At 39.4% G+C, this 27713-nt stretch overlaps 1 protein-coding gene across 7 annotated transcripts in view; it reads right to left on the bottom strand.

The window, feature by feature from the left end:
• LOC103117547 (epidermal growth factor receptor kinase substrate 8) overlaps positions 1–27713 on the bottom strand; it is a 133630-nt gene that overhangs the window by 70434 nt on the left and 35483 nt on the right. The window contains exon 1 of one of the 7 annotated variants that reach the window (XM_060183895.1): positions 18237–18407. The exons of the other annotated variants lie outside the window; for them this stretch is intronic. The gene's annotated coding sequence lies outside the window, so the exon portion shown is untranslated. Of the gene's footprint in view, positions 1–18236; positions 18408–27713 lie in introns of those variants that run through there. 7 annotated transcript variants of the gene reach the window in all.

The following is a 27713-nucleotide window of genomic DNA, read 5'->3' as shown; positions in this document are numbered from 1 at the left end:
CATGTGTGCTTAACCAGGTGTATCACCAACAGGCCCCTCTTTCTCTCTCTAAACCCTTCCCTGTCAATTTTTCTCTGTCCTATCAAGTGGGTGGAGAGGGGGGAGAAGGAAAGGAAAAAAGAAGATGACCACTCTGTGTGAACCCTGGTGGCAATTTTTTTTTTTAAATTAAGTCTGGTGGCTTAAAAACCAAAATCCAAGTGTCACCAAAGCCAAGCTCAGAAGGCTATACATAGATGAGAAATTCTCACTTGTCTCCAGTGTCTGAAGCTTCCTGGTATGTACTGATTTTCCCTGAATGACAGATGTGGCCCCCCTAACTTAGTCTCTATCGTTATGGCCTTCTCTCCTGGATGTATCTGAATTTCTTCTTGTAAGGGCAGAAATCAGTGGATCAGAGTCCATTATAATTCTATGACATCTCCTCTTAATTCGATTCATTCACAGAGACTATCCAAATGAGGTCATATCCGTAAGTGCTGAAGGGTGTCAAACCTAGAATTACCTATATTTTGGGTAGCATGAATGAACTTGAATTAATGACCTTGACAAGCTTTTATTATTTTTTAAGTCTTGTATTCTGATTTTCTGTGTGATATGTCTTACTTGGGACATCAGATTTTCTCAAAATCAGACTCAAGATACTCAGAAAATGAGGTAATTTTCTCATGATTAGGTCCAGATCTACTGGGTGAGCAATCTCTCAGTCTCTCACCCAACATTTTTTTAAGTAGGATTTTTTTTTTTAAAGAAGAGTACTGCTTATCTCTGATTTATGGTGGTGAGGGGGACTGAACCTGGGACCTTGGAGCCTCAGGCATCAGAGTCTGTTTGCAAAACTATTATGCTGTCTACCCCCCCACTTGTCCAACTTTTTAAAAGTCTAGATACATCTTCCTCAGGTTGTTATAAGTAAAAATGTGAAACAGTTACACTAGAAAGGGTATTTTTATAAAGCAAGACAGCTCTGTTTAAATGAATAAATGATTCTGGGCCAGGTGGTGGTGTACCTATTTGAGCAAACACGTTACAATGTGCAAGGACCCAGGTTCAAGCCCCTGGTCCCCACCTGCAGGGGGAAAGTTTTACAAGACATGAAGCAGGGGTGTAGGTGTCTCTGTCTCCCTATCACACCCTTCCCTCTTGATTTCTGGCTGCCTCTAGCCAATAAATAAAGACAGTAAAACAAAAGAAACACAAATAAATGAATACAAATTTTGAAGGAAAAAAAAAAAAAGAATGAGGCTATTACTGATTTCTGTTTTTTCTGCAGAGATACCGTGCCATTTGTATCACATGATGACAAGTGTCCTTGCTATTAGTGGTGGCTTATCACTGTTTGTGCTAATCTTCACTGACTCAAGTGATTATCTGTCAGGGTTTTCCACTTGTATGGAGGACATGCCCTTACTGCTACTCACCACGCCTCTGTAGAAGGAAGTCATTATCTGTGCTCACACTTGCAGGGCTCTACCTCCTCTGGGTGAGAATATCTGCATCCATTATTTGTTATTATTTCATATGGGAGATGTGCATTGTATCCACCATTAAAGTATTTGCTGAGGGGGTCGGGCTGTGGTGCACTGGGCTAAGCGCATGTGGCGCAAAGCGCAAAGACCAGCGTAAATATCCTGGTTCAAGCCCCTGGCTCCCCACTTGCAGAGGAGTCGCTTCACAGGCGGTGAAGCAGGTCTGCAGGTGTCTATCTTTCTCTCCCCCCTCTGTCTTCCCCTCCTCTCTCCATTTCTCTCTGTCCTATCCAACAACGAATAGCATCAACAATGGCAATAATAATAACCACAACGAGGCTACAACAACAAGGGCAACAAAAGGGGGAAAAATGGCCTCCAGGAGCAGTGGATTCATGGTGCAGGCACCAAGCCCAGCAATAACCCTGGAGGAAAAAAAAAAGTATTTGCTGAACAGGTAACAAAACAAAGAGGACATGGAAATGCTTTTAGCCAGCTAGCTTCACAAGCAGTGAAGCAGTGCTATGGTCTTTCCTCTCTCTGCTTCTCTGTCTCTCATTTCTAGCTAAAGAAAAAAAAAATCTGCTGGGAGCAGTGGATTTTTGCCAGCATAGACAGCCCTAGCATTAACTCCAGTAGAAAAAATAATCCTAATTTATCAAAGAAAAGCTTCTAACTATTCACCTCCTATAATGCTCAGTGACTCAGACAAGAACCAAGTTAGGTTTCAGTTTCCTACTGCATATGAGAGTGGGGGAGGAGAACAAGAAATGAGGGGTGAGAGAGATTCAGCTCTTAAAGAATTTTACACTACCAAAAATGAGTAGTTTTTTTGTTTTCTTTCTTCCCCCTCCCCTCCAGGGTTATTGCTGGGGCTCCATGCCTGCACTACAAATCCACTACTCCTGGAGGGCATCTTTTCCATTGTGTTGCCGTGGCTGTTACTGTCATTGTTGATACTGTTATTGTTGCTGTTATTGCTGTTGTTGTTGGATAGGACAGAGAGAAATCATGAGAGGAGGGGAAGAGGGGGAGAAAAAGATAGACACCTGTAGACCTGCTTCACCACTTGTGAAGTGACTCCCCCCCCCACCCCCACAGGTGGGGAGCTAGAGGGCTCAAACTGGGATCCTTGGGCTGGTCCTTAGGCTTCATGCTATCTATCTGTGCTTAACCCGCTGCGCTACAGCCTGGCTCCGGAGTAGAATTTTTTTTTTCAAAGTAAACATTATCTAAGAAAGTCAAGTCTTTCCACAATCAAAAATTAAGTGTTGGGATAAGAATAAAATTAATCCTTTCTTAAATATATAAAAAAAGGACAACTTTTGGGTTGGGTGGTGGCTCACCTAGTTGAGTGAACATGTTATCAAGAACAACGACCCAGGTGCAAGCCCCTGGTCCCCACTTGCAGGGGGAAAGCTTCACAAGTAGTGAAGTAGGGCTGCAGGTGTCTCATTGTCTGTCTCCTAACTCCCCTCTTGACTTCTGTCTCTATCCAATAAATAAATAAATAAATAAAATATAAATCAAATACAACTTTTTCCTGTCAGTTCAGCCCTCAGCTGAACATATCTCAAGGAGCAGTATTTTAGAACATGAGGAGACAATCATCCCACTTCCGTTCTCCCAGAATATTTTTCAAATCTTTGTTTTCAGTGAGTCAGCCTTGAGGGTTAATATTCACTGGCAGTCTATAGGCTTTAATATAAAAGTTCTAAAATCAGGGGTAGTAAGGAGAACAAATATTCCAGAATTAAAATGTGTCATCTTTTAGTGGAAAAAAATATCCCTGAGGAAATCAGACTTTCATATGAGACATTTTTATTGTATATCTACTTTCCTATAGTAGAACAGGTTTTACTATGCAATGATCAAAAAATTCTCTGGGCCTGATGTAACCTGGGTGGGTAGGGAGACAGAAAAACATGCTGTAAAATCATCTGTCATTAAATCGAAACTGTTGAATTCAGTTTTTACTATGGTCTTATTAAATGGCTGCTAAAAATAGTAAATCGTAAAGTCTTACAGGTAACAGGGAGAAGAGGTATGACCCACAGATGAGATATGGCACTTTAATATTTAACTACAGTGCTGTCCCACAATTACCTTCCTCTGTGTTGCCTGAGCAAAGGTAATACATGTTATCAGTAGAGCTCTGAAGCACATATCATAAACTCTACAACTTATTTATATAGATGGATACAACTGACAAAGCGGGAACTGTTGCTTTTATCTAGCAAATGAACTGCTGAAATTCTCACTTTTGATTTTACTTTATTTTATTTAGATAGAGGCTGAGTAACAGAGGAAGAAAGGCAGAGAGGGGAGAGACACCACAATACTGCTCCACTTGTGAAGCTTCCCCTTTTTGCATGATACTCCCATAAAGTGACCAAGATTTGGACTCAGGTCTTTGCACATGGTAATGTGCATACTCTTTAAGTTAAGCTATCTCCTGGCCTGAATTTTTTTTTTGCCTCCAGGATTATCAGTGGGGCTCAGTGCCAGCACTATGAATCCACTGCTCCTGGAGGCTATTTTTCTCATTTTGTGCCCTCGCTGTTGCCCTTGTTGTGGTTGTTATTGTGATTATTGTTGGGTAGGACAGAGAGAAATGGAGAGATGAGGGAAAGACAGAGAGGAGAGAAAGACAGACACCTGCAGACCTGCTTCACCTCTTTCTAAGCGACCCCCCTGAAGGTGGAGCAAGGGGCTCAAACCAGGATCCTTAAGCAGGTCCTTGCACTTTGCATCATGTGTGCTTAACCCGCTGTGCTACTGCCCAGACCCCCTGGCACAAATTTTTAAAAACAGAAATACATCTCTGTGAGATTATTACAAATAAAACTGCTTCACAGTTACACTGGATAAGACACTGTAGTAAAGCAAGGCAACTCTATTTAAATAAAAATATGCAGCTTTCTACTGCTAGAGTGTACATGCATACATTGCTCTCAAACTGCTTTCCCAATTTTATAAAATGATATTACTTGTCATCTTTCTCATATATCTTCCTGTGTACCATGCTACTCTAACGCTGATTTTTGTTAAGGCAACTCATAGGTGTCACATCAAATTTTTCTGCTCTATTTTAGCAAAACATAGTTTCACAGATTCAAATGTGAGTCTACTGGTTATACAGGTAGTATACATGCTCTAAAAGGGTGGGGATTTTTTCCCCAGCCACATGTCATTTGGGCATTTATAATATCATTCTCGGGCTATACAAAATCATTGACTTAAAAATTATCACTTAGGGTCTGGTGCACACACTGCCAAGCACAACCCCTGGTCGCAGGGGTAGAGGGAGTTTCATGAGTATGAAGCAGTGCTGGATTTCTCTCTCCCCCTTCTCTAACTCCTTTACCCACTCTCTGTTCTATCACGCCAAATAAAAAGTCTTTTTAAAATTAGCAATTAATGCTGCTATTTAAAAAAAAAGTCTAGATTTATGGGATTTGAATCCCACCTGAGGCTGCCTTGGCAAGGCCAGACCAAATGATTCTGTGGGCCTAGCATGACCCGTGGGCTGGACATGCCCCATCCCTGCTCTAATAAAACACCTACCTCATCTACCATTTTAGGGAGCAGTGTATGAAGTTAGACATATGTTAACTATGTAAGTCTCATGGAAAGCTTGTGATTGGATAAAGGGAAAAATATATCATTTTACCAATTTTTCTGTATCACTGAACAATTTGTTGACAAAGACAAATATGTAATCTTTTTAAATAATCTTGAAGGATAAAGGTAGTCATAATACACAGGTAGAAAGTGATCTAACAACAACAAAAAAAAGTCAAGGGAGTCAGATGGTAGCACAGCAGGCTAAGTGGTTCGAGCCCCAGGCTCTCCACCTACAGGATAGTCGCTTAACAGGCAGTGAAGCAGGTCTGCAGGTGTCTATCTTTCTCTCCCCTCTGTCTTCCCCTCCTCTCTACATTTCTCTCTGTCCTATCCAACAACAACAACATCAATAACAACAACAATAAAACAAAGGCAACAAAAGGGAATAAATAAATGTATAGTAAAAAAGGTCAAAACTAATTACAGCACTTCAATTGTTTTAAATATTTACATATGGATGAATGCATGAATTATTGTCAGCAAATTGCTGACAATAGAATTTGCTGCTAAGACAGCAAATTCTAGAGCCTCCAACTGACTGAAGACCTAAGATTAACAAGGTTATCCTTGAAAACCTTTCTCACCTTCTGAGAAGGGGTGGAGTAAGAGGTACATTTAGGAAAAGAGAACATTGGAGGCAAAATGAAGTTCAAGGGAATGCAGATTTGACATGATTCTGGAGAATAAAACCTTCCTCAAAGAAGGGCTGACTCACAGAAGGCAAGATAAAGATCTTTGGAAATGTATAGTAAGGAGGAGGAGGAGAAAGATGGATCAAAAGTTCTTTTACAAAACAAAGTCACAGTAAGAAAGGCAGCCAGCAAGGAGGCACCAGCAAGGGGACATTCAGTTCTTACAAACTTTCCTTCTGGTTGTGTCATCCTTGAGCCAAGCAAGTCAGAAGATGAAAGAGAAGAGGAAAAATGAGACAACTTGGCACATTTGGAAACCCCCAGCAATTCTCAGATAAAGAAAAATAATACAACAGGCATAAAGTTGGAAATAATGTTACATTTCACATTACAGGAAGGGAGAAGTTACACTTACATCAAGTACTGTTAAGACCAAAATTTTGAATCTTGTATCTATGCAGTTGCTATTCACAGTACTCTGACTGGATTTTCTTTTTTTTGTACCAGTTTTTGTCCTTTTTTTTTTTAACTAGTGACAACTACTCTCTACCTTTCGTTTCACATGCACCTTTATTATTAACTTCATCCTTTTACTCTCCACCAGAAGTAGAAGAATCTCAATACATTTAAATACAACCTAGCTTTACCTGATTGAAAATGAGTTTATTCTACCTTAATACATTATCAATACTTTTCCCTGCACTCAGATTCTAGATTCTAAATTATTTGCACCAGAACTTTGAAGTCATTGGGCCTCTGTTTAAATAATTTTATTGAGAAGTCAAGGCTGGAACATTCATTCCCTCCCTCTCTCCCTCCTTCCTCCCTGTCCAGGGTTGTCACTGGGGATTGGTGCATGCACTGTGGATCCAGTGCTCCTGGTGGCCATTTTTTTTTCCACTTTATTGGATAGGACAGAGAGAAACTGAAAGGGAGGAAGATAGAGAGGGAGAGAGAAAGACACCTGTAGACCTGCTTCATCTCTTGTGAAAGGTGCACCCTGCAGGTGGGGAGATGGACCTGGAACCTGGATCCTCACTCAGGTCCTTGAACTTAGTACTATGTGCACCTAACTGGGTGCAAGACTGCCTGGCTCACACTCACTAGCAAGCACTCGATCCCTTTCCTCCCTACCTCCCTCACTCCCTGCCTCCTTCCTTATGCAGCAACCCTTGCCCCCTTCTCCCAAAACACTCCTTTTTCTGGTATTCTGGAGTTTGGGGATCTTCACATATCCCTCCTGTCATTCTGAAATATCAAGACTGCACTAGTGTTTTCTTAAATTCAACATATTAGAAGTTCAAAAGGTCTTTTCAAACTTGAAAATCATTTGACCTTGGATTTTATGTTTATAAAATCTTCCTTTTTCAAGAAATTCTATTCTTATTTATTTATTTATTTATTCCCTTTTGTTGCCCTTGTTGTTTTATTGTTGTAGTTGTTGTTGTTGTTATTACCTGGGGGAGAGAAAGATAGACACCTGCAGACCTGCCTCACCACTTGTGAATTGACTCCCCTGCAGTTGGGGAGCCAGGGGCTCAAACTGGGGGCTTGAACTGGGATCCTTACTCCGGTCCTTGCACTTTGCACCATCTGCGCTACACTACCGCCTGACTCCCCCATTACTGATTGTTGTTAGGGATAGCTAAGCGTATACAGCAGTCAGGAAATATGATCATGCATTATAAGGAAAGGAAACATTTAGGGCACTAAAATGTAGTCTTAGAAATTGAAAATTGATATAAAGTAGGATTTTTTTTTTAAGAAAGCCATGCAGAAATTCAAGTAAAATATCGCGAGATAGGGACAAAATTGAGTCTTGGGCCTTGAAATCATATTCCAAAGAATAAAATTTTTTGGGAGTCAGGTGGTGGTGCAGCGGGTTAAGCACAGGTGGCACTAAGCACAAGGACCAGCATGAGGATCTCAGTTCAAGCCCCCAGTTCCCCACCTACAGAGGAGTCGCTTCACAAGTGGTGAAGCAGCTCTGCAGATGTCTATCTTTCTCTTCCTCTCTCTATCTTCCCCTCCTCTTTCCATTTCTCTGTCATATCCAACAACGATGACAATAATAGTTACAGCAATAAAACAACAAGGGCAATAAAAGGGAATAAATAATTTTTTTAAAAATCGGTAATGGCATTTAAAGTCTTCTCCCAACATTATCTCTATTTCTGTCAATTTTCTTGCTTTCTCTAGACTTGTCTTGGGCTCTGAAAAAAAAATATATATATATCCACTGTTCAAAGTTATAACTTTGCTATAAATAATGTGGGAAGGCATCTGGAATCACAGTTTTCTTTAAACATACTACCCCCTGGGGCCAGGTGGGGCACAACTAGTAAATGACACAAGTTACTAGGCAAGAGGGCCTGAGTTTGAGCCCCTTGCCCCACATCCCCACCGGCAGGAGGAAAGCTTCATAAGTGGTACTTCAGATGTTTCTCTTTCTCTCTCCCCCTATTTCTCTATCTCTATCATAATAAAAACAAAAACAAGTGGTCCAGGAGGTGGTGTAGTGATAAAGCTTTGGACTCTCAAACATGAGGTCCCCGAGTTCCATCCCTGGCAGCACACACATGTGCCAGAGTGATGTCCGGTTCTTTCTCTCTGCTCCTATCTGTCTCATAAATAAATAAAAATCTTAAAATTAAAAATTAAAAAAATTAACAAGGGGCCAGGCAGTGGTGCACCTTAAACGCACACATTTCAGTGAGCAAGAAGCCAGGTTCAAGTCCCCTGGTCTCTGCCTGCAGGGGAAAAGCCTCAGGAGTGGTGAAGCACTGCTGCAGGTGTCTCTGTCTCTCTCTCTCTCTCTCTCCCCTCTCTTTCTTTCTCCCCTCTCAATTTCTCTCTCTATCCAATAACAAATAAAAATTTAAAAAGCTCCTATTCTCATTATCCCCTCACTTTTGAATTTTTCTGACGTTCTATGTTGACAAACCCATCACTTCTCAATGTCTCTTTCCATTACTTTCAGGTTTCAGTTTCTCTGGGTTGTATTTCAATTAAAAACATCTCAGGACTTTTTCAGAATCCCTGTTTCATCACTGTTAGGAGGTAGCAGAATAAATCTATGTACGTGATGCGGCCTTTCTTATAAATGTCTTTAACTAAACACTGCCAAATATTTGTTAATGAAAACCCTGGACGAAAAGTTCCAGTTACCTCTAATACGAACTTGAAAGGTTAAGGTGTACTATGAAATAGGAGTACCAGTTTACACTACAAATAGAAGTACCACGACGGACAGACTAAGAGTAACAAAAAAAATGAAGGCAATTCAATTACATAAAAAGTCAGCTGATATTTTGAGGGTGGAGACCTAACTATCATTTGTTATTGTAATAACAAATGCTGCTTTGGAATCCCAGACAAGAAACAACATTATAATGTATAAGAGGTGGGGACCTGATGGTGGAGCACCCGGTTACCATGTGAAAGAACCCAGGTTCAAGTTCGAAGTACCTACCTGGGGGGTGGGGGGTGGAGGGTGTGCGTGTGTGTGTGTGTGTGTGTGTGTGTGTGTGTGTGTGTGTGTGCTTTCGAAACATTGTATTATAACATTAAATGCACAATGGTTAGGTGTTTAAATAAGACATGAAAATTATCCTTAGGTAAGTAACCACTAATTTATGCATATCAATTATTCAAAATTCCTTTCACAAAGAGAAGTCCATTTAAATTAACCTGGCTAGGGATAATTTTTTGTGAACTACTCCAAAACAAGATATCTGTGAATTATTTTTAAAATTCATATTTGCCTATTAGAAAACAATAAGTGTGAAACTTTATTTTACTGTGAGCCTAGAAATTTCTAGTCATGAAATCTAAAAGGAAGAAATTAAGCACAAAGTGAGAAGTAAATGTAACAATTAAATCTCATATTTAAAGGATATCAACAAAATGTTTGACTGGGGACAATGCTACCCTGGAAAAAAATACCTGCCAGACTGACAAAATAGCTCACCTGCACCGATAGCTGAGCCAGCTATGTCCTGCATGTAATCCAGATAGTGGGCCCAAGCCCCCACTGTGTGAAGGAAGCTTCTGTGCTGTGTTGTCTTTCCCTAGCTGTCTCCAATAAGAAGAGGGAGCCTGGAGAAGCCTGGTGATGAAAACAAACTGCCTGCCAAATGAACGTGAAGAAAGCTCTCAAAATAAATAAAATGTCTCCTAACCCTGAAAATCCGTCACGGACTTGGTAAATTGAAAGATGTATCTGTGTTCTACTATAAAAACAGTAATTTTGATTTAGTATGTCAGTCACTATGCTAAACAGCTTTATGTCTACGAGCATACTCATTATCACCTTCTGAGCTCATGTAAGAGATGTTAGGACCCTAACACAAAAGCTATAAATAAAGTTAACTTGGCCTTAATACCTAAAGCCAACATGTACCATGGCTAAGACTTGAGCACAAGTTACACTCTGGAAGACTATTTCATACCTCAATGGTAAGTCCAACACTTTGAAAAGGACTGGAGAGACTGTCAACACTAATGGACTAAAAATGAAAATGAACTTCCTAAATGATCATCCCAGTAAGAGTCATTAAATATCAATTAGCACCAACCAGTATAAGCCCAAATAGACTCACTTGTGCAGTTAAGTATATAGTATACAAGATTCATGAGCCTATCGGTGCACTATCAAATAGAAACCTGTTAGATAAGGGGGAAGGGGTATAAATGGGCCATGCCATCACTGTTCAAATACAGTAGGCATGCTAGCATGTTGAGAACGTAACATGTGGCTAGTGCATAGTCAACAAAACAGACAGTTTCTATAGTCAGGATACCAGTTAGTGGGGGCTGAAGGAACCAGGGTGGCGGCAGCTCAGTAGGTAAAGTACACATGTGACCATGCACAAGGACCTCAGTTCAAGCCTGTAGGCTACAAAAATTAGTAGTAGTAGAATAATACTGTGGGCATCTTTCCTTTCCTCTATAGCTCTCTTCCTCTCTGTCTCTTCTACCTAAGGGAAAAAAAGAAGGAACTGCCATAGGGAGTAGTGGGACTATGCAGGCACTAAGCCCCAGTGATAAAGCTGGTATCCAAAACAAACAAACAAACAGGAAAAGTATTTTGGGGGGATCCAGCATGAAATAACGTGATAAACAAAAACAGCCAATTTCTGAAGATTTCTTAGAATAAAAAGGACAGTAAAATGAGTATTTTTAAGGTTTTAAGTAAAGGCAATCTGAGTCAAACCTAGTTATAAACTTTTAAAAAGTCTAAGACTGAGAGATTCATTCTGAAAATGTCATTGCAGGGTTCCTGATTTTAAAATCTAGGATAATTAGTGAACCATGGATGTGAAGAATGACAGTATTTTTAGAAAGTAGTTTTCAATGTTTCAAGCCTAATGCACAGAACTGTTGGCAAAGACATGCATGCAAAATAAATCTTAACAGCAATGTTGTTCTCTTTATTCTCTTTTATTTCTAGTAATAATCTAAATTTAAAGAGTAAAATGAAAGAGGAGTAAAAAATATATATTAAAAACATAAAAGAGTAAAATTAAAAAAAAAAAATCCAAGGATCCTGGTTAGAGCCCAGCTCCCCACCTGCTGGGGGATCACCTTCACAAGTGGTAAAGCAGGTCTGCAAGGGTCTTTCTCTTCCCCCCTCTCTCAATTTCTCTGTCCAACACCAGCAATAACAATATCAACAATAAGGCAACAAAATGGGGAAAAAAGGCTTCCATGAGCAGTGGGTGTATAGCGCAGGTATTGAACCCCAGAAATAACCCTGGAGGAAAAAAATCACACTAAGAGAGCTAATCCCTAACTGACAGTGACACTGACAGGAAGAGGGGGACTAAGGACAGGAGCAGCGGTACCATTCCACATACTTTGTGCCAGGCACAATTCTAAGTGCTTTACGTACTATCTGCTTACAATTGTCACAACAATTCCATGTGATGAACCATTATTATCTCACTTTATATGAGTGAAAACAGAGAGAACAGAGAGTATAACATGCTCAGGGCTGGGGAGATAGCATAATGACTATGCAAGAGTCTCATGCCTGAAGTTCTGAAGCCCCAGGTTCAAAACCCAGCACCACCATAAACCAGAGCTGAGCAGTGCTCTGATATTTCTCTCTCATTAAAATAAAATAACATTAAAAAATAATAGTATGCTCAATGTCAAAGATCTAACGAGTAGGCGATGTGGAGTCAAGCCTGACAACTTTGACACAAAGGAAAATAACAGGTAGTTATGCTTTATCTCCAGAGCATATAACCACAAACTGTATAAAAAGGAAGTAGAAGCAATTATTCTCATGCTATAAATGAGAATATAAGTTACTTAAAATTTACTTATTACAACTCTGCTTACAAAAAAGAAAGAAAAGGAATCAGACTGTGGATATTTGCCAAGTAAAGGGAGGAGACAATCAGGACAATTAGAAATGGTCCAAGGTGGAGTCGGACAGTAGCACAGCGGGTTAATTGCACGTGGTGCAAAGCGCAAGGACCAGTGTAACGATCCAGGTTTGAGCCCCAGGCTCCCCACCTGCAGGGGAGTCACTTCACAGGTGGTGAAGCAGGTCTGCAGGTGTCTATCTTTCTCTCCCCCCTCTGTCTTCACCTCCTCTCTCCATTTCTCTCTGTCCTATCTAACAACATCAACAACAACAATGAAAAACAAGGGCAACAAAAAGGGAAAATAAATAAATATAAAAAATTAAATAAATAAATAAATAAATAATAAAAAAGAAATGGTCCAAGGGGTAAAGGTGAAGGTAGTACCAGAATAAAGACAATGGACCCTACAGTCCCCAATAGATCACAAAATTCTAAAAGATCATCCTCTTGACTATTTACTTATTTTGTAAATCAGTGTTCATGACTTCCATAGAGCACTCTCTAGGGAGTACATTTCCAATGAAGAATGACTGTCAATATTAAAGTGAAATTTTATATCCAACTATGAACCAACATGTTTTTATATACAAGAGGACATATGAAATAATATGAAAGAAATACCCGAAGCTTTTTTAAAGGATTTCTGAAATTGTAGAGATATTTTATCTCAACTAGAGACACTGATATAAAGTGGAAAATGTATTCTCAGGAATTTTAACAAATCAGCTTGAAAATATGTGTTGCAATTTCTAAGATAATCTATTTTTATCACTGAATTTGACAGAAAAAAAGACTTAGTTTTTCTTAAGCTATGAAGCTATATGTCAGAATAGTTTAAATTAATCAACCCTAGAGGCCGGAAGGTAGTGCACTAGGTTACGAGCACATGGCACAAAGTGCAAGGACCGGCTCAAGCATCTGGGTTCAAGCTCCTGGGTCCCCACCTGCAGGGGGTTGCTTCACAAGCGGTGAAGCGGGTCTGCAGGTGTCTATCTTTCTCTCCCCATTTGTCTTCCCCTCCTCCCTCAATTTCTCTCTGTCCTGTCCAACAACAGCAGCAGCAGCAATGGCAACAATAACAACAACAAGGGCAATAAAAATGGGAGAGGGGAAATGGCCTCTAGGAGCAGTGGATTCCTAGTGCAGGCACCGAGCCACAGTAATAACTCTGAAGGCAAAAAAAAAAGAAAAAGAAAAAGTAAAAAAAAAAAAAAAAAAAAACCCAACCCCTCCTAACACTTTCAAGAGATATATGATTGTTCCTTGTGATGTTATCTTCTATCTGGTCTTATCTTTGAAAATACTTTTAATTTTAATTAATTAATTTTTCCATTTATTGGATAGACACACTGAGAAGGAAGGAGGTAGAGAGGGGAAGAGAAAAAGAGACATGTGTAGCACTGCTTTACCATTTGAAAAGCTTCCTTACCCCATCCTTCAGTGGAGACTAGGGGTTTGAACCCAGGTTCTTGAACAGTGGAGCATGTGTGCTCAACTGGATGCACCACCACCAAGCCCCCAGACCAGGTTTTTTGTTTGTTTGGTTTTGCCTCCAGGGATATCGCTGGAACTCAGTGCCAGTACTATGAATCCATTGCTTCTGATGGTCTTTTTTTTTTTTTTTTTTCATTTTTATTGGACAGGACAGAGGAATTGAAAGAGGAGGGAGAAAGAGAGAAATAGAGACATCTGCAGACCTGCTTTGCCACTTGTGAACTGTTGTCCCCTTGAACGCATATCCTTGCCATGGGTACCTATGCCTATTACTATGTGCACTTAGCTTAACCAGGTGCACCACCACATTCCCCCAGTTTTATTTTTTAACTCCATTCATTAGTATTGTGAAAACAGTAAAAAGTAACTAATGAAGAGCTTAATTTTCTGAAACTTTTATCGATGAATCTAGCCTAATCAAGCTACTCTCTGCCCTGATCCCGCTTCCTACTTCTATCTCAACTCTGACACCATCTTCCCAGACAATACTTTTTTAGCTCACCTGCATGCTAGCTATCAGACTCAGGCAAAAACTACTAAAGTCATGGGCCCCTTGGAATATAACTAAACCAGACTTCCTAGGTTCTTCCCATATGAAGACCCTTATTCCCATCTGCTCTACTACTTTTTTTTCTTTGCCTAGACTACCAATCCACTACTCCTGGAACCCATTTTTTCCATTGTTGCTGTTGTTGTATAGGACAGAGAGAAACTAAGAAAGGAGGGGAAGACAGAGAGGGGGAGAGAAAAAGACACCTGCAGACCTGCTTCACCGCTTGTGAGGAACCCCCCCCCCCCCTGCAGATGGGGAGCCAGGAACTCAAACTGGAATCCTTGTACTTCACACTATATGCATTGGGATGCATTGGATCGACCTTCTCGTGGTGCATCCCGTGAGTACCCATTCATTGGGGAAACTGAGGATCCTTCCTAGCCGACTGAATCCACATGGATCCCAGTCACTTTCAAAGCCAGCAACAAGCAGCTCCAACCTGACGCTGTTGACTGGCTATGGAAGAAGGGCAAACGCTAGAAGAAGAAGAAGAACACTATATGCACTTAACCCAACTTGCTAACTTCCACCCCACCCCCTGCCTGCTCTATTCTTACCTTTGGGTTCCTGATTATTAAACAATTTCTTCTGCTTTATATCTTAATGCTTTTCAGCCACTAAGTTGCAGACACTACCATGACGCCATCCTGACTTCCCTGGGCAGATGACCTCACCAATGTGTCTTGGAACCTTAACTCCCCAGAGGAAAGAAACAGGCTGGGGGCATGGATCCACGTGCCAATGACCATGCTCAGCAGAGATGCAATTTCAGAAGCCAGACTACCTCTGCAACCTATAAAGAATTTTGATCCAGGAGGGTCAGGTGTTGGTGTACCTGGTTAAGTGCACATAGTACTAGGCTCAAGAATCAGGGCTCTAGGCCCCCTCCCACACACCTGCAGGGGGGAACTTCACAAGTGGTGTAGCAGGTCTGCAGGTATCTTTCTCTCTCCCTCTTTACCCACCCCCTCAATTCCCTATCTAATAAAGTGAAAAAAGGTGGCCACTAAGAGCAGTGGATTCATAGTGCCAGCACTGAGCCCCAGAGGCTAAATAAATAAATAATAAATAAAATTTTAAAAGAACAGGAAGGGGAAACACTAAGTAAAGTTTGGACTGGCTTGGTAAATTGCACCAAAGCTGGGGATGATACCCATGTGCCATTAACTGCTCTGTAAGCAATTAACTTTTCAGTAAAAAATAAAATGTCTATTTTAATCTCCACTATTACACTGTACTACAAATTAACTGAGTTCAGAGGCTAAATAATTTCACTGAATGCCAAGACCTACACATAGATCATAAGATGTAGTAAGATTTCAAGTACTTATCCTACGCAAATACACTAATTGAAAAAGTATGGCCAAAATCTTTTTTTTTTTACTTAACCTAAATAAGACATTAGTAAGTCACTCCCATTCCTACTATATGAGGAACAGCTTCCTTTTCCTGCTTCTTCCTCTTAACCTCTCTCATTTCCAACCTTATTTTCCCCAAATGAAGTAGAAAAAAATCTTTATCTCCTCTCACCTCTCTACTATGTACCTTATCAGCCCTGCCAGATCCCAATCACTCTCTGGCTATGAGGAAATACCGTTTAGACTTAACAATGGAACACTTAGTTATCTTGATTTAAATTTTCTTTAAGAGTATCAAGAACACTAACACTGAAGACCAAAAGCCATGTCATCCCTTGCTTTTGCCATTTCTATTCCTCACTCTGGGTCCTTGAACCCTGTCACTGAATGCTGTGGGTCCCCTCCCCCCCAATTGGTATTGATTAAGCTGAAGGTGCCAGTGCAGTGGCTTAGTGGCAAACTTCCTGTTGTGTAAATTTACCTGTACAGATCACTTGACAGAAAAGAACAAAGCATTCTATTATTTTATGCTTTCGTATGTGGGAGAGGGGAAATGCTGTTAAGTAATGTGAGGCTGACTGAGCACTTCCTCATAAATTTCAAGTGTGCCTACAAATAAAACATCAGCATGTGACATGATGAATTTAGTCGTCTTTTTTTTTTTAAATGATTTAGCCATAGGAATAACACTTAACAGTACTCATCAGTATATCTGAAGTCTGGTTAACTAGGTAGAGTAAGATAGATTGCCATGTTCTCCACCAAGCTAAGCTAATCCACTGCAGGGTGTGACAAGAGCACTTCTAGGAAACAAGAGCTTGAAGAGATATGAGGTCCAGTATTTATAGAATTTGTTCTTAATCTCAACTGTCACTCTGTCATTTCAAGGGAGGTCAGTATTGCCAAGAGCCACATGACTATTCCTTACCATGAAGGAATGAACATGAAACAGAGTGGCTTGATCTGGTGATGGCTAGATTTGCCAAGACAGAACACATCAAAGGCTCCAATTAATCAAGGCCCAAATGTTAAGGATTAAAAAAAAAAGAAAATGACTAACTATTTAACCTACTAAAATGTAAATGGGCAATGGATCTACAGTATGAATCACTCCTACCCAGAACAAAGCCTAAACCTATTTGATGGTCCCTGCAAATCTTACAAAGACTCGGTGATAATACTATTCACTTAGAAAACAAAGGCAGTCCTAATGTTTCTGTCTGTAAACTTGTCCATAAGGCTACATCCTACCATCACAAGGCCACTTTCCTCTCTGTCCTCAAAAAAGAAATAAAGAAAGAAAGAAATATAGAAAGAAAGAAAGAAAGAAAGAAAGAAAGAAAGAAAGAAAGAAAGAAAGAAAGAAGAGAAAGAAGGAAGGGACAGAGAGAGAGAAAAAAGAAAAGAAAAGGAAGAAAGAAAGAAAGAAAGAAAGAAAGAAAGAAAGAAAGAAAGACAATTATTTCTGCAGAGAAAGGATGATGATTTGGATATGTATTTTCCCCCTGGTACTATGAGAAATAATAAAAGCTTACTAAGCATACTCCCAATTCCAGAGTTTTTATTGTGCAGGGAGGTATAGTGATACAGGAGGGTGACAGGAAAGCCTGACTTGTAAACCTGGCTCTGGCTTCTCTCTGTGAAGTTAGGCAAATCTGTATCTCTGTCTATTCAACAGTAAAATATGAACAAGGTTAAGATGTTTATATGTAAAAGCACACAAGCATCCCTGAAGATCTTTATGTCTATTCATAGGCTTCTTTATTTTCACTGAAAACTATACATTAAATAGCAACAGGAATACATTTTCTTTCTTTCCTTCTCTCTCTCTCTCTCTTTCTTTTAAGCCAGAACACTGCTTAGCTCTGGATTATGGTAGTGTGGGGGACTGAACCTGGGATTTCAAAGCTTTGCACATAAAAACATTTTGCATAACCATTAGGCTATCTTTCCCAACCGGAAATACATTTTATTTTAAAATATTTATTATTAAATCTTGAAGGAGACAGAGAGAGGGAAGAGTACTACTCCTGGCAGCACAGGAAATGAGAGCCCTGAGCTCTATCAGCTGAACCTCCCCCAGGTGAGACATTTTCTTTAAATGCTAGTCTAAAAATAAAGTTCTCTGAAGAAGCAGTTGCAATCAATCACACACCATACAAGAGAAATATAAGCAAAGAATGTTACTGATTACATACACATCAACTATGAAAATTTTTTTTTTAGCATTAAGACCCACTACGATTTTGCCCACACCAATTTCTCAAGTATTTAACACTTCACTGTATAAACCTTCAGCACTCCTTTCCTTTCTGAGGGTATGTATATACAGGTCTTTGCTCGTATTCTCAACTACCTCATTTTTAATTTTTTTATTAGTGATTTAATACTACATTATACAGGGGTATAATTCCTTATCATTCCCACCACCCACAGTTCTGAATCCCCAATCCCTCTATTGTAAGCTACAACAGTTCTCCTAAGGTTATAGATATGGGTTAACTATTATTTCTACTACTATCTGTCTATGTTTGTATATAATTGCCATTTTTTTAAATTTATTTCTTTATTGGAGAATTAATGTTTTACATTCAACAGTAAATACAATAGTTGGTACATGCATAACATTCCCCAGTTTCCCATTTAAAATTGCCATTTTTAAAGGTCCCATCTTCCTTTCCAAGCTACATATAACATTACTCCATTCAAATGTCCCTCTCTTTTACCTCTCCTCTCTCCCGGTCCTGGTGGAGTTGGAGTTCAGAGCCCTCTTATTCTCTTCCTATCACTTCTCTCCCACTGGGAGTATGAATCAAAATTGTTTTTGAGGTGCAGAAGGTGGGAGTTCTGGCTTCTGTGATTGCTTCTCCGATGGACGTGGATATTGGCAGGTGGATCCATACCCCCAGCCTGCCTCAACTACCTCTTTAGACTTCCTATCAAGAATTTGCTCAAATCCTCACTCATGATTCCTTTTTAGAGTCCTCCCTGGCTAGTCACACATTAACAACCTTATTCACTTGGCAATTAGTTATCATGACTAAAAAACTCTTCAATGTGAGAATGAGGAATCATTCTTAGTCCCCCCATATCTGTCACACACTTCCAGGTATGGCAAACTCTTATACAGTCTTTTGCAAAATAATGTTTTGGCTAAAGTTGTACTCAGAAACCATGGAATTTTGGTAACATAAGTGGAGATTATAAATTTCCTCTAAGACTTACATAAATGATGCCCATCCAAAATAAAATAAAATTGTGATGTTCCAGCTAACTACAGAACTGAACTGCAACTTTAAAAAAAAAAAAAAAAAAAAAAAAAACACGAGACTCGATCTAACAGTCCACAGCCACAATTACACTTTCAGTGTTAATTGGGTAGGAATGTCAATGAAGACACTGTACCAGGGGTGATTTTAACTGACCAAAAAAACAGGACTTTTGGTAAAAATAAGCTTATTTATACCAAGGCTCAGAAATGACTCAGAGGAAAAAGTATTATCCTCTGACTCACCAAGACCACTTCCTGTAATACCCAGTTTTTCTTGGAAGGAAATCTATATACAAGTGACATTTCTTTCAAATACTGATTAGACAAAATTGAAGTCTAACACAAAGTACATTAAAGACATGCAATTTTCAAAGCCAACTAGATTTCCAGGTAGAGTACAATCCATATATATAAAATCTGGTTCAGAAAGAGAGGACTTTAAATACTGTCAAAAACATATAAAATACAGTGTATAATAATAAACTATTATATGCCACATATGTGCTTTATACCATAATTTTTTTCAAGATTTTATTTATTCATGAGAAAGACAGGAGAGAGAAAGAAGCAGACATCACTCTGGCACATGTGCTGCCAGGGACTGAACTCAGGACCTCTCGCTTGAGAGTCTAATGCTTTATCCACTGCACCACCTCCTGGACCACATATACCATAATTATTAATGATGAAAAGGCAACTTTTATGATTTTAACCCATAAAATTAGTGACCTTGGCTTCAGAATAGTCACTTTTTTCTCCCATGGGAATCCCTTTATCTGTATCAACTATATAGCCAAGATTTAATAGTAATTTATAATAACAATAAATAATACTATATATGCTATATGTTGCATGTGCCAAATTTATTATAAATTTCTGGCATACATTCATCCAACTTATAAGCAAGAGTTTGTAAAAGGTAGGTACTATTATTATGTTTATTTGCAAGGAAACTAAAGCAGAAAGCAATCAAGTACCTTGTCAAAAATCAAAGCACATGACAAATTCTCAATCCCAGATTGATAGATTGATAGATTATTTCATTGATAAATGAAATAATCTGATTTTCCCTTTCTATGCTATGACTGTGTGCTTGATTCCTTTCCTTTTCTATTGAAATGCTCATATATGCACTTACACATATAATACATACACATGTGCAAACATATTATGTGTACATAATCTATGCTAAAATTTACATGTACAGTTCTCCTCTATTAGTTTATAAAACTTATTATGACTATGGCAACAATGGGTTTTGAGTACAAATAATACCAAGTCTTTAATCTAGAACAATTACTTAGCTAAGCTTTGAAACAGTCCAGATACATCTAGGACAGTCTCACTTGTTATTTAGTTTTGAAATGTTAGAAAAATCTCACAAACTATAAAACACCAAAATGATACTATCCTGGACAAAGTCCTCAGGGAAGGAAAATCCACATAACATTTCCCTCTTAAAAATAAGAAGCAATTAAACTGAATCTTGCTGTTTGTTTCCTCTTGAGTAATCTAGACTGGAAGAAATTCAAACATCTGACTCTCACACTATTTTGCTTTCAAATAAAAAAGACTATCCTGTGATATGCTTATTCAGCTAATAAATGCTCAAGCCTATCTACAGTTGATATTGATACAGTTGATAGTTTAAATATTAAATGATTGCCTATTTCTAGTCTAAATATTTAGAAGAAGAAACTCCTGGTTAGACAATGAGGCAGAATGAACACGGGATTAATTCACACTACTTTGACCTTAAGATTATTTAAGAACAGTTCAAGAAGAACAAATTTATCCCCAAAGGAAAAAGCCCTCACACCAACAGGCTAATGAAAGACATCACTTCTGTTGCTAACACACTGGAAGGTAAAGATTCAGAGATACTCTTGAAGGCCCATAGTTATTTGAGGGCCTCCAGAGTCATCCTTATTCCCTAAAAGTATATACTTACTCAGGAGACATGATGACACAAATTCTATCACTAGACATGAACTCATTCTTTTACATTGAACATTTTCACCTCTAGGAATAAAAGATACATCTGGGAGTCATACTATATGATGCCATTAACACCTAAGTCTGAATTATTAACTGTCATTAGGGGCAACATTTAGAGTCCATAATGAGATTTAGGATTAGTACTTTAATCCTTCTGGAAATAGTGAATCAGTCAAGGGAATAATTATCATTTTACTGACTCAATAAAATGACTATGGGAGCACTCATCAAGACAACGTTAACTAATTTTCAGATGATTTTATCTGTTTCATTCTTTTTTAATTTTTTTTAACAGAGCACTGCTCAGCTCTGATATATGGTGGTGCAGGGGATTGAACCTGAGACTTTGGAGCCTCTGGCTCGACAGTCTCTGCATAACCATTATGTTATCTACCCCTGCTAAATCTGTTTCATTCTGATGGGAATCTTCCCAGTTGTATTCTGTTCTTGATATTATTTTAGGAAGACTGGCCCTCACTGTCATTTCCATGAAATCAAACTTTTGAGTTCTCCAAATACAGATAATTGTGAAGGTGGGTGGTATATTAAATGTCATCTATGCACACTTAAGACAATTAAAACAATAACGTTTATTTTCACATTTTAACATCACTACAAGAAAAATAACTGAAGGGAGTTGCGTGGTAGCGCAGTGGGTTAAGCGCATGTGGTGTGAAGCACAAGGACTGGCCTAAGGATCCTGGTTCAAGCCCACAGCTCCCCATCTGCAGGGGAGTCACTTCACAGGTGGTGAAGCAGGTCTTCAGGTGTCTATCTTTCTCTCCCCCTCTGTCTTCCCTTCCTCTCTCCATTTCTCTCTGTCCTGTCTAAAAATGGCGACATCAATAACAATAATAACTACAACAACAATAAAAAACAAGGGCAACAAAAGGGAAAATAAATAAATATTAAAAATTTAAGAAAAATAGCTGGAAAAAAAATTCTTTACTCAACTTTGCAAGTCCATCAGGTGCAACTGTCAACACCATAAGGTGAAAAGTAAACATAGGTAGTTGCCTCTCTAGGATTTAATATGGGCTACACTTGATTATCACACTCTCCAATATTTTCCCTTTTGTTGCCCTTGTTTTTTTTATTGTTTTGTTTTATTGTCTCACTGATCCTTAACTGGATCATTGGTCAAATACAGTACAGCTGTATGCTTCACCCTGACCAGCTAGTCTCAGGACATAAAAAGATAAAATTAAAAATGCATATATATATATATATATATAAAGTACTTTATAAATATACTGAAAAAGATGAAATGCATCAATATTCTCAGGGCACTGAATATATAATTATATTTGATTACTATGATGCCCAATTAAATGGTTTTCAAAGGTGAAAGTATCAACAGAAGATACGAACTTAGAATAAGATTTTATAATTACTTCATTCATTATTATGTCCTCTACCAAACAGCAATAGAATTTACAAAATTATATGAGCAAAAGATAAAAATCATTTAAAGGATAAGAAACATGCTTCTAATTCAAAGAAATTAATCATTATTGTAATGACTTATGGAAAATAAATTAATAGTGGTTATAAAACCCTATGTACCTATAACTGAATCAAGTTTACATTGGCAATATCTAATTTAGTAGTTTTAGTACTTAAGAAAAATGTATTGAAAATAAAGTAACTTTTAAAAAATATTTATTTATTCCCTTTTGTTGTCCTTGTTTTATTGTTGTAGTAGTTATTATTGTTGTTGTTGATGTCATTGTTGTTGGCTAGGACAGAAAGAAATGGAGAGAGGAGGGGAAGACAGAAGGTGAGAGAAAGATGGACACCTGCAGACCTGCTTCACTGCCTATGAAGCAATTCCCCTGCAGGTGGGGAGCCAGGAGCTCGAACCAGGATCCTTACGACACTGGTCCTTGCGCTTGGCGCCATATGTGCTTAACCTGCTGTGCTGTCGCCTGATTCCCTGAAAATAAAGTAACTGTTTTGTACCTACCAGCACCCACCCACCCACACACACACACCATACTTCCTTTGAACTCTTCTTACTAGAGGGTAGTAAGGGGGAGGTATTATCGATTTTTGGTATTTTTTTTTCCTCCAGGGTTATTGCTGGGCTCGATGCCTGCACCATGAATCCACCGCTCCTGGAGGCCATTTTCCCCCCTTTTTGTTGCCCTAGTTGTTGCAGCCTCGTTGTGGTTATTATTGCCATTGTTGAGTTGCTTTGTTGTTGGATAGGACAGAGAGAAATGGAGAGAGGAGGGGAAGACAGAGAGAGAGGGGGAGAGAAAGATAGACACCTGCAGACCTGCTTCACCGCTCGTGAAGCGACTCCCCTGCAGGTGGGGAGCCGGGGCCTCGAACCAGGATCCTTACGCTGGTCCCTTCGCTTTGCACCACGTGCGCTTAACCCACTGCGCCACCGCCCGACCCCCCGATTTTTGTTTTTTAATGACAACCCTTGGCAAGCACTTTATTCACCTGCATGGTACGTATTTAGTCACTTCTGTGTCTGCTTGACTCCTCCTCTCTCAGTAGCCTTTTTTTTCCAACCTTCTTGAGATAGAGAATGAGAAACAGAGAGATAGAATGAAACAGACAGAATGGAAGAGAAAGCAGCACTGCTCCACCATCATAAAGTTTCCGTACAGGTACAGAGAGAAGTGTGTGCTCTACTGGGTGGGGCATATTCAGGTCCCTATACTATTCTGTTTATTTAGAAAGTCCTCACGATTCACATTAAATCCTCAAAAGTCTGCTACTATCCAACTAAAGTGGACTAAAACTTAAGCTTAACTCAAAACATAAACAAGTATCATTATTAAAATAATGACTTTATATGTGTGTGTTTCTACCACCTTGTTTATCAACTGATGTTCCAGAATAACCCAGAGAGTGTGTGTTTGTGTGTATGTTTTTTACCTTATATTGTCGTTTTTTGTTTGTTTGTTTACTAAACTTCCAAACTAAATGTGTCCTTTCTCTTTCCTTTTTTCCCAAATTAACCTTCATTTTATGGCAAATATCTTGTAAAATACTCCTCTGATAATACTCCAACTTACTTTCACAGACTTAGGAAATATATAAGTCACCTCTCTTCACCTTCTGCTTTATAAATTCTTTAGTGTACTCAAAACTCCAGACACAGGAAGTACTGGAGTATTTAACTTCTGAATCAAACCTTGATGCCTGCTGATCATGTGCTACTGACTTGGTCACTACCAGGTGATCACCCAAAGAGTCTGAGATTACACCTCCTTGTATAGGACACCCTCCCATGGGCTACTTGTTTTATTTTTGTTTTTTAGAAAAGTTGCTACAAGAAAGAAAAGAAAATGACAGAGAGGGAGAGGGGAGAAAAGACAAGACAAGCTACATTCACTCAGACTCATTTCCAATGTTGTAATAATGCAAATTCTCTTCTTCCTCCTCAGGGACAGATCCCACTGGAACCCTCCACATACTGCCTTCCTGCCTTGTTCGTACTGACTGTCTCCAGGTCCAACTCTATTAGTATACATTGACAGAAGCTACAAAAGTTTGGGGAAATTGCTCAGCAAGTGGCCCAGAGTAACCTGGTTTAGCAAGAGTCTGTGCTGCTTAATATGACTAGGCAGGCTTCATAGAGGAGGAGACTAGCCTTGGTTCTGGCAGTCCCAGTACTCGCAATTATAGCATGAAGTTCCCAACAAAATGGCCTTTCATTTTCTGTCCATTCAGTGCGTTTTGCTGCGGGCTTACTGTGTGCCAGCAGGTACTAAACGCAGGAGACTGGATATTACAATGGATGCACAAAACGGACGTAACTGCCGTCCTCCGGACTGTGAGCAAAGACAACATCCTCCTTAGCTTTCTCTCCAATGTGTCAAGTTCTTTCTATTCTCTTCAGTTTGACTTTGCCTAACTCCTATATCTTAGCATCAGTGGACCCTACTCTTGGGAAGTGTTTTTGGATTCTGTTTGTTTCTTGTGCCACCCAAGCTATATAAAATCCCTCATATGTTTTCACAACATCTTGAGATCTTTATAAAGTCTTACAATTGGATATTTGGGACAAACTTTGCTAATACTTGCTCTTAAAAATAAACTACTAGGGGTCAGGTGGTAGCCCAGCGGGTTAAGTGCACATGGCGTGAAGTGCGAGACTGGCATAAGGATTCCGGTTTGAGTCCTCAGCTCCCTACCTGCAGGGGGGTTCGCTTTACAGGCAGTGAAGCAGGTCTGCAGGTGTCTTTTTCTCTCCTTCTCTGTCTTCCCCTGCTCTCTCCATTTCTCTCTGTCCTATCCAAAAACAACGATATCAATAGCAGCAATAATAACAACAACAATGATAAAAGAACAAAGGCAACAAAAAAGGGGGGAAAATAGCCTCCAGGAGCAGCTGATTTGTAGTGTAGGCACAGAGCCCCAGCAATAACCCTAGAGGCAAAAAGATGAAAAATAAATAAAAATAAACTACTGAGGGGCCTGGCCCAGTGGTGGCACAACTGGTTAAGCGCACGTTACAACGTGCAAGGACCTAGATTCAATCTCTCCGTGGTCCCCAACTGCAGGGGGAAAGCTTTGTGAGTGGTAAAGCAGTGATGCAGGTATCTTCTTTGTCTTTCTCCCTCTCTGCCACCCTTCCCCTCTTAATTTCTCTCTGTCTATATCCAATAAGTAAGTATAAACAAAAATAATTAAAAAAATAAACTACTGAGCAGAACTTGGTGGTGGGGGTGGTGTGGAATACCTCTATTCATTAAGAAAAAATATATTTTAAAGGAGTCACTAAAAATTAAAATTAAATAAACTACTGGATCAGGGAGGTAGGCTCTTCTTGAATGCCTGAGGCCCCCAAGGTTCCAGGTTCAGTCCCTGGCACCATCTAATACTGGAGCTGAGCAATGCTCTGATTCTTTCTGCTTTTCTTCCAGTGGTTTTGCTGCCAGGCCCAAAGTTTTCATTTAGATAAAGAGATAGAAGGAAATCTAAGGAGAGCTACGATAACATCAGATATTACAGTGGCACCAATAGGAAGAATAACTTCTTGCGGTGATTCCTCCTAAGATCTTTATATGTAAATGTTATTATAACGACAATTCTCTAGCCAATCATACATTTAAGTGTACAACCTCGGAGCTGTGCTTGTAGGTTAGATATCAGTGTTACTACAATGCCTACATTTGTTAATTATATACATATTTTTTTAACTTTTTAAAATCTTTTTAAAAATTATTTCTTTATTTATTCCCTTTTGGTGCCCTTGTTGTTTTCTTGTTGTAGTTATTATTGTTATTGATGTCACTGTTGTTGAATAGGACAGAGAGCACTGGAGAGAGGAGGGGAAGACAGAGGGGGAAAGATAGACACCTGCAGACCTGCTTCACCGTTTGTGAATAGACTCCCCTGCAGGTGGGGAGCCGGGGGCTCGAACTGGGATCCTTATGCCAGTCCTTGTGCTTTGCACCACCTGTGCTTATCCCGCTGCACTACCACCCAACTCCCAATTATATATACATATTTTAAAGCTAGAATTCTAAATAGTCTACACATTCACTTCATTTATTAGTTAAAGATAGAAATTCAGAGGGAAGGGAGAGAGAGAGAGAGAGAGAGAGAGAGAGAGAGAGAGACCTGTACCACTGCTTCACCCTTCATGAAGCCTCTCCCCTATAGGTGGGGGCTAGGGGCTTGGACCCAGGTCCTTGCACATGGTAGCATGAGAATTAGACCTGAAATATCACCACCTGACCCCACAGACACATTTTTACAACCAAATTCTATCACCTTCTTTTTTGATAAAGATGGGAGAAAAAAGGGAGGGGGGCCCATTACTTACTAGATTAAAAAAGCAATAGATTTACATGGCCCCTATGATTCTCCTTTCCTCATTTGTAAAGCATCTTGGGGTATCTTTCAAAGTAAGAGAAATAAATATAAAGTACGCAAAGTCCCTAGAAAAATATATTTCCCATGTATATAAATTTGTTCACACATGTGAGAAGGTTGGGAGAGAAGAGAGGTACATGTTTGAAAATGTAGCATCCATGAAAACATAATACTAGCTTCTACTAGTTAATCTAATCTGGAGGCAAACGTGTCTAGCCTTTTTAGCTCGAGGTTCTATACTTTGAGACAGGGGTAATACACTGCCTCTTGGAGTGTTCCTCTTAGAATAGAATATCCAGTACCAGTCACCATTTAAAGAAAGGAGAGGACAAAAATAAAGTCTCTATCAGTTGAAAGGCTTTTCCTTTAAGCCCAGAGTCTTTTTTTAATGTTTTATTTATTTATTTATTCCCTTTTGTTGTCCTTGTTGTTTTGTTGTTGTAGTTATCAGTGTTGTTGTTATTCGTCGTTGTTGAATAGGACAGAGAGAAATGGAGAGAGGAGGGGAAGACAGAGAGGTGGAAAGAAAGACAGACAGCTGCAGACCTGCTTCACCACCTGTGAAGCAATTCCCCCAAAGGTGGGTAGCCGGGGGCTCGAACTGGGATCTTGCACAGGTCCTTGAGGTTTGCACCACCTGTGCTTAACCCGCTGTGCTACCACCCAACTCCCCAGCCCAAAGTCTTTACCTAGAAAGAGCTGGTCATTCCTTGACAGTAAGTACAAATCACTAAAATTGACTAAATATTTCTTTTTAAAAATATGTATTTATTTACTTATTGGATATAGACAGAAACTAAGATGGAAGGAGGATGTGTGTGCAGGTGGGGATGGAAGGTGGGGAGGGGCGGAGACAGAGAGACACCAACCTAAAACACTTGTGAAGCCTCGCCACTGCAGATGGGGACCCGAGAATTGAACTCAGATCCTTGCAACATGATAGCATATATCCTCAACCAAATGTGCCACAACCCAGCCCTCTAAAATATTTCTTTCTTGATTGCATTTTTGTTTCTTTAGCTTCCCCTTCTGGGGACTGCTCTGATTCAGATAAATTTCAAATTCATTCCTCTGTCCATCAATGTCTGAG

Source organism: Erinaceus europaeus, unplaced genomic scaffold (assembly GCF_950295315.1).
Source record: "Erinaceus europaeus unplaced genomic scaffold, mEriEur2.1 scaffold_276, whole genome shotgun sequence".
NCBI lineage: Eukaryota > Metazoa > Chordata > Mammalia > Eulipotyphla > Erinaceidae > Erinaceus > Erinaceus europaeus.
This window is presented reverse-complemented; position numbering and strand designations above follow the sequence as displayed.